The 9,228-nt window shown below is 40.9% G+C and overlaps 1 pseudogene; it reads left to right on the forward strand.

The window, feature by feature from the left end:
- The first annotated feature begins 6,542 nt into the window (after window positions 1-6,542).
- Window positions 6,543-6,658, forward strand: LOC132211637 (U2 spliceosomal RNA; annotated as a pseudogene).
- The last annotated feature ends 2,570 nt before the right edge of the window (window positions 6,659-9,228 follow it).

Here is a 9,228-nt window from a genome sequence, read left to right on the forward strand (position 1 = left end):
CTGTCTTTTATTTTTGCTCCCTGCCCCTCATCTTCTTTCTGTGACACTCTTACTATCTTTCACATTCTCCCTGCATGTATTCATATGTGTAAATTGTGTGAGTGTAGTGTATTTGTGTGTACATGTGTTTATATATATATTTATGTAAAAATAGGACCATTAGACACATGCTGCCCTGCAATTAAAAATTCTTTAATAATAAAAATAGACCTAAAGCTCCATTTTTAATGACTGATGGTATTCCATAGTGTAGTGTGTATAGATTTAATTTATTTATCCAACTCTTTTAGGCTCTTTTGGACATTTATGTTGTTTTGGTTACTATTTTAATCCTTTCAATGCACATTTTTACATATTTGGACAATCATCTCTTAGTAACTGAAATAAGTCACTGTTAACAATTACTAACAATCCTTATTGAAAACATCCTTAATTCGGTGTTCCAAATTATATAAACTTCACTATTTGGTTAAACTCAATATAGCTTTCTATGGGGTTTCTTGGGAAAGGTCACTGTTCTTTAAGTAATAAAATATTACAAGATGTCACTAGCAACCGTTGTGGGGTGTGGCTGTGTGCTGTCATTGGATATTTCTAACAGTGCCCTTGCTGATGGACGTGGTCTGAGTGCTCTTCGTCATGACTAACTGGGGTAGAGTTTTGGAAAAGCCGATTAGGGCTATGGCTGTCTGTGCCCAGGAGCAGATTGAGGCTATCCAGTTGCAGGAGTGGGAATGAGACTCACCACTTGGGTCGATCCTATTCTTTTCTCAATCGCAGCAGGCCCTCCTTCTAATTTTGCCTCCCCATTCTTCAGCTTTTTTTAAAACAAGCTCTGAAATGCTTGAGACAGAAGCCTCACTTTCGCGGTGTTGTTTAGCAAAACGCCATATGCACACATGACATTTTGTAGATATACAACCAACAATGATTATAGGCTGTTGGTAGTCCTCTGTTGATATCCCTGCTGGTGACATTACACTAAGAACTCACTTGACATTCTAGTGAGTTAACAGAAGCTGTTGTGTTGATTTTCACTGCTGTGAAGAGCAGAGAGAATATTGATTTTCATCAGAAGAAACAGGGAGTAATTGCTTTGACATGCTTTTTTTTTTTTTTTTTTTTTTACCTGATCTTTGAGAATGTTATGAAAAAGTAAAAAGAGTAAGTAATAATTTATGCAGGTTCCTTCCAAAAGGCTGCGAAGTTGTTTGAAAATAATGACCCAAGATAGAGGTGTAGTTTCAGGAATGAAATGTTTAATCAGCCATCTGAGAGTAATCTCGTGCGTGATTCTAAGAAGCTTTTCATTGGAATATTAAATAATTGTATTTTCAGTCAAACTCCGATTGAAATATAAAGATGCATAGTTTAACTTGTTTATCATTTTAACACTTATAAATGTATTTATTCGCTCAACAAATATATAAAGAGCACCAACAATAAGGCTGGTGCTGTCCTCGGTCCTGGGGCCATAGTAGCGAGAAAAACAAAGTCCTTGCCTTAATGGAGTCTGCATTCTAGAAGAGGAATAGGGGCAATAATAATTATTATACACTATCAAGTGGCAATAAGTACTAAGAAGAGAAAAATGAAGCAGTGTGGCGGGGGCAGGGCAAGGCGGGGGGAGCGGGGGCAGACACCACTAGTGCCCATAGACCGATCGTGGCTGAGGGTTGCACTGCCTTTAGGAAGATTGCTCTGGAGACTACAGTAAATACGCTGGATGGGTATTTATTAAAAGGGGGCTCCAGGCAGAAGGAAGAGCAGGGCAAAAGTCCTGCGGCAGGAATTAGCTCGAAAGGCAGTAGGAAAACCTGTGGGGCTGGGAGGGGAGCGGACGTCAGCAAGGAAGTGGGAGGATCTGGCTCTTACAGAACTTGCGAGGCCAGTAGACACGTTTACAATGAGTCAGATGGGAAGCCAGAAGGAAGTCATAAGCCCCAAAGTGACGTAATCTTCTATTCTTCTCAAAGGATTCGTTTGGATGCTCTACGAATACCTGTCAAGGTGGCAAAATGGAGGAACCTTACAGTAGGCAACTTCAAATCCAGGCAATGGGAGATAGTGGTTTGGATCTGGGTGAGAGCAACAGAGGATATGAAAAGTGATTAGATTTTTTTGGTCATATTTTGGAGGGTGGAGGTGACAGAGTTTCCAGATGGATTGGATGTTGGGTGTGAAATAAAGCAAGCAAAGATGTTTCCAAGCAGCTCATTTTGGACGTTGGAGAGGTTAGTATTTAGTTCCAAGAAAGAGGTCGTGGCTGGATAGTAAATTTTGGAATCATCAGCAAAAAATTGACATTAAATTCCACTAAAGAGAAGAAACCAGAGGAGACCATTTAGATCATTCAGATACAGAAGTTCTGAGAGCTGAGACCTGGGGTGTTTGAAGGGTTGCAGTAGGGAGGAATCAGTGGTGAAGGTCGAGGGGGCGAGAGACAGTGAGGTACAAGGAGAGAACCAATAGGATAAAAAATAGAAGCAGCCGTGTGAATAATTATTGACAGGTTCTGCTCTGAACAGAATGGGTTGTTGCAGTCATGTTCAACGAGTGGCCAGAGGGCACACGCACAGCCTGTGGCAGCATTTTGTTGGTGACAGACTCACTGGGGCAGGGGCAGTTTCAGGAGCTTGAGCCCCCACTGCTGTTGCATTCAGGGCGGCACAGAGAGATCTGGCAGAGCTTGGTGTCAGACTCCAGCAAGGGGACTGGGACAAGAGGCAGTGGGGCTTTCCAGCTGTGCTGCTCCCCTCCTGGTGTAATCAGGTCTGCTGTGACACTTTGGTTCCAACCTGATTCCTTCAATTCTCTCTTAACTGCACGCAGGGCTGGGCTCAAGTTTCTGGTTGACCAGGATTCATAATTATAAGTGCTAGCTCCCCAGTTTCCATGGGAGCTCTGTAGGACAGCAATTTATTTTCTGGGAGCCCAGCCTAAAGGAGATTAGTCTTAACAAGGTGAGCCCAGATGCAGTAGAGGGGTATGGGAGGGTTTTCCTTGACTTTTCTCATCTCCTCTTTCCTGCCTGGCGTCTCTCTCCTCCTCCTTCTCCCTTTCTTCCTTCCTTTTTCTTTTTTGATGTGCAATATAATAGGATTTTATATGTCTATAGGAATCATCTGGTAGAGAGGAAAAACCATTAATAATGTAGCGGAAATAGTCATTGGAGTGAGGTCTGTTGAGAAGATAAGAGGATTAAGGTTTACTCTCAAAGCAGAGGGCGTGCCTTTGGCAAGGAGAAAGGATACAGCGTCCATGTTAAAGGGAAGGCAGGGCTTATAAGCCCAGATGTGCTTGTGCTGTGGTCAGGGCTTTGGACAGTCTCTTAGGGTTGCTTCTCATTTTTTTGGCGAAATGTGAACTGGCATCGAGAGCGAAGAGAGAGGAGCAGGTGTTGCAGCAATTATAGCAATGTGTGATTAACAACCTTATTTTCCCGATGAAAACAAATTTTATTAGCTACATGCCCTAAGAGAGGAAACACTTCCTCACTCTTACTGAGAACTGCATTTCATGGATTTCTGGTAGACAGTCTTGGTTAAATCTGTTTAGCTTTTGGTCAAATGTTTATTTCTATGGGATATTTTATGTGAAAAAAATCCCATTTTTTTATGGTGTTTTGTGATTTGAGTCAAGTTTGATGATTCTGTAAACATAACAGAAATAAACAAAATGTACTTGTGCTTATATGGCATGTATATAGAAGAATCTGTATGTATTAAGCATACAAATATGTTTAAAATTCACTAAGACAAAACATGAAATTTGAAACTGTTGTCTTCATTGCTTTCTGAGGGCATGGGATGATTGACAAATGCTAACCTACTTCTAACTGTGAGACTGGACCCGTTATTCACATGGGCTCTTCCCTCCCCCCACCCCCTCACAATTGGAGCTTAGATAATTGGATTAAATTATAGCAAAATAAGTCCGGCCTGCTCAGTTACATTTTCTCCATGGATGAGGAGACTGGGTGTTCTGGCAAAAAAGGCATTCATTTTATGTGTCATTATTATGTATTATTCTTAGAAAAGCAAGCAAAAATCTTCTATTTTAAAATACATAAAATGACAAATAATAACTGGGCTTCATCACCCTTAATTTCCACACCTTCCACATGAAGGTCAAGTTACGGTTGCACGAAATGTCTCCTACAGATCTTCCCACATGGGGGCGGGATGAATACACAATACAATATGCAGATGATGGATTATAGAATTGTACCCCTGAAACCTATATAATTTTATTAACCAATGTCACCCCAATAACTTCTATAAAAAACATTGGGATCTTCCAGAATAGTTTTAGCGGGTGAGCCATTTGTAGCTGAGTAAGTTGTTCACCTAGATTGCGTCATATACCATTTCCCAGCGTGCCTCTGGTGGTTTCCTCTGCAAGAACATTTCCTTAGTTCCTTTTGAGATGATCCTGCCTTTATTACTTCAAGTTTTTCAGGCAGCTCAGATGGAACTGGGGGAATTATTTCAAGCCTCATATCTAATTTTGTCTGGAGCCAAAATTTCCGTGGAACTTGCTAAAAAAGGCTGATTTCCAGAACCCGTCTTTTAAGCTTCTGATTTACTGGTTTGAAACTGGGCTTGGAAATTGACATTTTAGTGAGCACTCAAGCAGTTCTGAGGTGTGTGGCCAATGAAACGCACCTTGGACACTGCCCTAGTTAATATGTAGAATTATGTATATTTGCCTGACTGAGTGACACTGGACATGAGGACTCAATTGCCATGAAGTGTAGCTAAACATCGAAAGAGGATGAAAAATAGCAAAGGGGATAGAAAGAAAAGTGTGGCAAGCTGCCTCTTACCGAATAACTTTCTGCGTTGTCATGATGGTAGAAGATGCTGAGCCTGGGAGGCGGTTATAAAATATTGTCATGGGAGGAAGTGTCCTAAATTTCATTCAACTATGCAGCCTTTGGAGTGAGTTGGGAGACACTCACACATTGAGTTCCAGGAAGCAGCACCTCAAGATGTAAGAACTCGAATTTATAAACCAGACCAGCTTTGTCTTCTTCTAGTGACTCCAGAACTACACAGAACAGCCACTTATAAATTATGGCCCTTGTATCTGCAGCACAATCTACTGTGTACAGTTCTGTACATCCATACTTGAAAGGAATCTTGAATCTAGAAGGCTGCCATGTTGGAAGTTTCTGGAAGTTAAGAATGCTATTGAATTATATTGATAAATAGCTTTTCTTCCTCTCTGCCTCATTCTGTTCCTTTCCTCCATCCCCCTTTTTTACTCTCTCCCTCTCTTTCCCGCCCCCCTTTTTTCCTGGTAGTTTTTTTTTTCATATGTGAATCTTGTGTATATATTATATAGTCAAAGGGAAAGACTTGTTCATAATTTTGTCTTTAAAAATTTGTTTTTACATTTAAAGCATTATCCTATTTAACAAAGAGGGAATATGCTAATTGACCCTCACACTGTTGCAAAAGATGGCGGCACCCACAGCCAATAAGGAAGGAATATGCTAACTGACTGCCATGCCATGTCCATAGCCACAAAATGGCCGGCAGGGGAGGGCAGTTGTGGGCGATCAGGCCAGCAGGGGAGGGCAGTTGGGGGCAACTGGGCCTGCAGGGGAGAGAGGGCAGTTGAGGGGGACCAGCCCTGCAGGGGAGGGCAGTTGGGGGTGATTAGGCCAGCAGGGGAGGGCAGTTGGGGGCAATTGGGCCAGCAGGGGAGCAGTTAGGTGTCGATCAGGCTGGCAGGGGAGTGATTAGGGGGTGATCAGGCTGGCAGACAGAAGTGGTTAGGGGCAATCAGGCATGCAGGTGAGCAGTTGGGAGCCAGCAGTCCCAGATGGCAGTCGGACATCCCCCAGGGGGTCCCATATTGGAGAGGGTGCAGGCTGGGTTGAGGGAAATCCGCCCCCCCCCCCAGTGCACAAATTTTGTGCATCGGACCTGTAGTAAGCTTTATAAAGGTAAAGGATTTTGACAAATACTTATTGTATAAACCCTTAATATTTTGCTCTGTAATCAGCAACATTAGAATTGCAGGTAATATTTTAATGGGCTCTTGGCTGTTTCCTTTGCTTAAAGTGTACTTCTCATTTTCTTCCTAAGGGCAAAAACCATGCTAGTGCTTTGAGATTTAACTAAAGCCTTATTTTTTCTGAAGTTGTCCCTGATCACCACCCTTCAGCCTTCTCATCCCTCCAAATTAATTGCCTCCCCTCTGAGTTTTCATAATAAGTTGATCATGCTATGTAGCAACTGTGGCTCCTTAAGTAGTGACCACATATCTTGATTTGCTTGGGTCAATTTTCCTGGCCTACCTATTAACTGAGTCTTCCACTCTCAAAAGTGTGCTTGTTTGGGTAATAGATGATATGTCCTTTCTACAGTGAAGAGTCTGTTTATCTCCAGTACTTAGCCTATTACTTGGTACATAGAGGTCATTCAATCAGAGTTTGTCCATGGGTTCAACTCGAATTTATCATTCAGTGGCTGGAAAAACTGTTAGAGGTCTGGCAGAAACCTCTAGGTGTTTTATAGGTGTTATTATTTATCGCTTCTCGGCCTTTTGGCTAAGATCAAGTGTAGTATCTGTTCTTATCAGTTTAATATAGGTGTTATTATTTATATCAATTATTTATAGGTATTAATGTTCAAAGACAGCCAAAGTGGGAGCCCGCAAAGCCATTAGTGATTCTGAAGAATGTGGAGAAAACCTGGCCCAGACTTTTGAGGAACTGTCTGTACCCTAGTCCAGTGTTTCTAAATGCAGATCCGGAGGAATGTTCAAAGGAAAGTAAATACCCTTACAGATACTTTTATTGCTTTCTGAAGAAAAAAAAAGTTCAAAAAAAAAGGGTCTAGGTCATAAGTTAAAAGTAAATGTTTTGTATGTATTGGACTGTTCTTTGTTTTAAGATTATGGCTAGTATTAGACTATTATTTGTATGTTAGAATTTTCTTTATTTTGTGTATTGATGGCAATTAAAAACATCTTTCCTTATCAAATTAAGAATTTGGCAACCCCCAAGTCTGGGGAACATTGACTAAGGATATGGGCTGGGGCTGGAAGGTGCTATGTGGACCCACAAGGTAAGAACAATGGAAGGGCTTACCCCTGTCGGCCATAGGAAGACCCGTCACCTGTCCTGTCCCCTTGGAACATGAGGGGGATGGTAGCTATTTTGTTCATTGCTTTATCGCCAGGACTTACACAGCATAGTACACAGGAAGTATTCAAGAATTATCTGTTATATAAATATACTTGTGGCCTGTTGAAAACATCTGAAGCGACCCAGTCTGGTAAACAGTTGAGTTAGTTGAGTCCTTTGAGTATCTAGCCCTCACTGTGAGTAGGGATCAATGACTTCATCAATTATTACTTCTTGTCCTTCATTCAGTTAAAGTTTTAGCTAAGAGATCAATGTTTTTAAGTGTGAATTATGGTAATGGTCCTTTTTTAAAATATGGTTGTATTTAGAATTTTTAGAAATTTGTGGTAAAATACACATAACATAAAATTTGCCATCTTAACCATTTTTAAGTGTACATTTCGGTGGCATTCAATATCTGCACACCACCATCCATCTACAGAACTCTCTTCATCTTGCAAAACTGAAATTCTGGCCCAATTAAATAAGAACTTTCCTTTCTCTGTCCTGGTGGCCAGCATTCTACTTTCTGTCTCTGTGAATTCAGCTCCTTCAGGTACTTCATGTACATGGAATATGATATTTGTCCTTTGTGACTGGCTCTGGAATTGGTTGAGTGGCTCCAAATTCTGACCTGCCCCTCACGATTGTGTGACCTTGGACATGTTATTTAACCTCTGTGAGCTCCAGTTTCCTCTTTTGTAGAAAGGGGGCAATAATAGTTCCTACCTGAAGGCTTGTCGTGATGAGTTATTAGGATAAGGCATGCAGAACTCAATATTTTCTAACTGTCCTAGCTATTCGTTCACTGCCCATATCATTAAAGGATGATGAGCATTTGCTTTAGTAAACTCAATAAAAAAGTTATCACAATGTGAAACTAATAAAAACAAAAGTAAAATGGACTCAATTCGGGATACACTTTCATGATTATTCTAATACAGGCAAGTAATTGCAACGATCTAAACCTTAACATTCCCTCAAAGAACATTCCAGAGCCAAATGGGATGTTAGGTGACCCTGAGGATGCTTTTCCCTCTTATTTCAGTCAACACCTCAGGACAGCGTGACTCTAAGTGGGGCAGAGGCAGAAGGGGGCAGAGCCCGTCTTCAACAGCTGCCTCCTCTGCAATCCCAGTGGCTTTCAGGAAAACCAGATAAGACTGAGTACTTAGTCTCCAGGGTTAGACAACACAGGAGCGGCTGTAGAGATCATCCTCTCTCTCTCATTCTTCCTTCTTCAGTCTCTTGTGTCCTGGTTAGATTTTTCTCTGTTCTCTCTAGTTCCCTTGGTAGCCCTTTGTGCTGAAACTGTTCCTTTCTTTACTCCTTTGTCCTAAAAATACAAGTTTTTAATTTATTCTTTCTATGAAAATCCCTTGGGCAAAGAAACTGAAGGAAGAGGGGAGAAAAAAACCATGAAGTTACAGGAGGAAGAAAGGGGGAAATAATTGAGATGCCTGAAAGCCTGCACTTCTGTAACTGACATTTAACTGAAGCAAGGGCTTTCTTGTTATATGCAAATGGCTTTGTGTGCATTTCTTAGGCAGTAACTCCCCCGGGCAGAAACCGTAGCTCTGCCTTCCCTAGTCCTGAGCCAAGGCCCGTGTGAACACTCCATAAGCAGTGATGCCATATTTTCATCTTCACATTCAAAGAACCTCTTCGCAGTATGAGATACTCAGTAAGGCTAAGACCATTTCCCCCACCAGATCCGTTTTAGTCATAAGCATTAAATAATAATAAAATCCAATTTAATAAGTAATCACTGTTTCCATGTCAATAAAAAAGAAAGATGAGCGGGATTTTCTTTGGAAATGATTCTTTTTGTTCTCAAGTTATTAAAAACATAAAGATTTTCCCTTAGTAGCTGCTTTACACATTTCTCTCTATATAAGACCTTTATCTTTTAACTTTAAGGACTTCTAACATTTAATTCACACGATTGATATTTAAGAATAAGTAGGTGGTATGGCATGTCCTTGAAACTCCAGGTAGGTATCTAGTTTCAAGTCTTTATGATCCCTTCAGAGATTTTAAGTTTTTGATCCTAAAACATTATTTTGTAATTTAAAAACTAATTAGGC

Source organism: Myotis daubentonii, chromosome 10 (assembly GCF_963259705.1).
Source record: "Myotis daubentonii chromosome 10, mMyoDau2.1, whole genome shotgun sequence".
Classification (NCBI taxonomy): Eukaryota; Metazoa; Chordata; class Mammalia; order Chiroptera; family Vespertilionidae; genus Myotis; species Myotis daubentonii.